This window comes from Myotis brandtii, unplaced genomic scaffold (assembly GCF_000412655.1).
Source record: "Myotis brandtii unplaced genomic scaffold, ASM41265v1 scaffold435, whole genome shotgun sequence".
Lineage (NCBI taxonomy): Eukaryota > Metazoa > Chordata > Mammalia > Chiroptera > Vespertilionidae > Myotis > Myotis brandtii.
The window spans coordinates 61983-64093 of record NW_005366635.1 but is presented as its reverse complement, the minus strand read 5'-3'; the positions used below and the strand labels follow the sequence as shown (position 1 = coordinate 64093).

General features: G+C 50.2%; 1 long non-coding RNA gene across 2 annotated transcripts in view; it reads right to left on the bottom strand.

The window, feature by feature from the left end:
- The window catches only part of LOC102250041, a 13840-nt gene extending 11735 nt beyond the window's left edge, over nt 1–2105 (bottom strand). For both annotated transcript variants that reach the window (XR_001363711.1, XR_314061.2), the window contains exons 1-3: nt 1738–2105; nt 1347–1518; nt 220–361 (exon numbers count right to left, since the gene is read on the bottom strand). This is a non-coding gene — a long non-coding RNA (uncharacterized LOC102250041). The remainder of the gene's footprint in view (nt 1–219; nt 362–1346; nt 1519–1737) is intronic.
- Between the last annotated feature and the right edge of the window lie 6 nt (nt 2106–2111).

Genomic DNA, 2111 nt, shown 5'->3' with positions numbered 1-2111 from the left:
GGGGGGGGGGGGGGGGTGCCTGCCACGTGGGTACCGTGGGAACCGGGGTGGGAGGCCTTGCTCCCTCTGCAGGCACAGGGAGTGGGGTCCGCTGTGGATCGGGGAGGAGGGGGCCATGTGCAGCCTTTGGGAGTCTCTAATTGCAGGCCAGCTCCTGAGTAATGACAGCCTGCTGCCTAGCCCTTCCCGGGATATTTTTAACCCTGAATTCATTTTTACCCCTTTTGTGGTAGCCATTTCAATGGGAGAAAGTCCTCTTCTGTGTCCTCTTACGATTTTCTGTGATATGTCCTGGAGAAAACAGCTCAAATACATGTCGCACCTGCCATTTTTATGCTTAGAAAGGACCCCGGTGACATTTCTGGAAGAGGTTGAAGCCACAATTCAATCAAGTATTTAATCTAGGTTTGGTATCAAACAAACAGCATTTTAAAAATAAAATACAATGATTAGAATATCCTAGAAAACACCATCAGACCTATTACAATGTAATCTAAAGCTGGAAAAAAGTATTGGCAAGTTTATAATCAGGCTTTAAAAAATCAAAAAAAGGACTAAATGCCATTTTAGGAAAAATGGTGAAAAACAATAACAAGAACAAATGCAGGAGATACAGAAATGTTAGGCCCTCGGTCATCCTAACAAGGGACGTATGCTTCTGGAAAAGCAAAAGCCACTACAAAGACCTAGTTCAGGAGGAAACGGCCGCGAAGGAACGGGGCCAGAGAGTGGAGGGTTCGGCGGTCCTTACGGACCTAATTCACAACGACCACCGTCCCATTCATCCCCGAAAGAATACGCTCCCTTTTCAAACAGACGTCCGTTCCAGAACCACATTCTGAGCTGCAAAGACAATCACCATGTTTGATGTTTCCTTTCAAGGTACATAAGTGCTTGGCCTTTTAAATTGTTTTCTTCTTGCACTGCTTTGTGAAAACAAATGTGGTTTAATAAGAAAGGAACTAAAAATAGAACTGCTTGGTCACGCAGGGCTAGGGAACCCTGACGTGAGCCTGCAGGACCGAGTGTGACTGGTTTTCTAAGAGCTTCCTTGCCCCCCAACTTGCCAGCCCCTGACCTGGCCACACTTTTGCTTTTTGGCCCAAAGGCCGCTGGGAGCCAGTGAGGCCGACATTTCCCCCCCAAAGGCGTCCTAGAAGCTGCCCTGTTCCCAGGTTCTCACACTGACCTTGCAAGCTGCCTCGTTAGAAACCCTGTAGTTTCTCACGTACACCCGACGCCAACCTCTTACACGGTTGTGGATACTATCTCCCAGGCAGTTTGTTTGTTTGTTTTGTGGTTTTTTATTTGTTTGTTGTGTGGACAAAAGGGGGCCACATACTAACCTCAGAAACGCAGAGAAGGCCTGCGTGAAGGCCCTGCAAACTCAGAAGTCACCACAAAGGATGGCCTGGAACTAAAACCTTCCATTAGAAAGCAGTTCATGGTGGGCAGTCACGTCAAGGTCAACTCCGATCCTCGCTGAGCCTATTGTCTCTCTGCATCCAGGTAACCAACCTGCGGAACAGGGTGACTTACTGTTAGGTTGCTGTTGACTGTTGACGGCCCTGCACCCACGTATGTAAAAGGTGCACGTGTCCATCATTTCACTTTTTACCCAATCCCCGAGGTTCCCCTGCTTTGCTTCCTCCCGCCCCCTCATCCATCACCGGCGGATTTCAGGGAACCAGGTCCCCCTCCTTTGGGGGTAATTTACAAAAATAAGTGGGAACCTACTCTTCTCCGGAGCATTGTCCCAGCGCGGGGAGGTTCTGCTTCCCGGCAACTGTTGACAGTTTGGCTCAGATAAACTCACAAGAATTCTTCACGGGTTTGACTGTTCCCTTATGTTTCGGTTTTCCCCCCCTGACATGAGTGTTAAAGTAGCGCAGGGCGTGGACTTCTCCTGTCACAGCTGTTTGGGTGTTTTGCTCTGGTTTCCATGTCAGGCCTCCCCACAAGACCTTAAGAGCAGTAGCCTCCCAAGGCCTCGGCCCAGAGCGGGATGGGAAATCCGGTCTAAAGGGTCACGTGGCGACCGACCAGAGGCCGGGGCCGCTCACGGCTTCCTTTGCCCCAATCTCCCCGCGGGCCTTTGAGCGAGGGCGGCC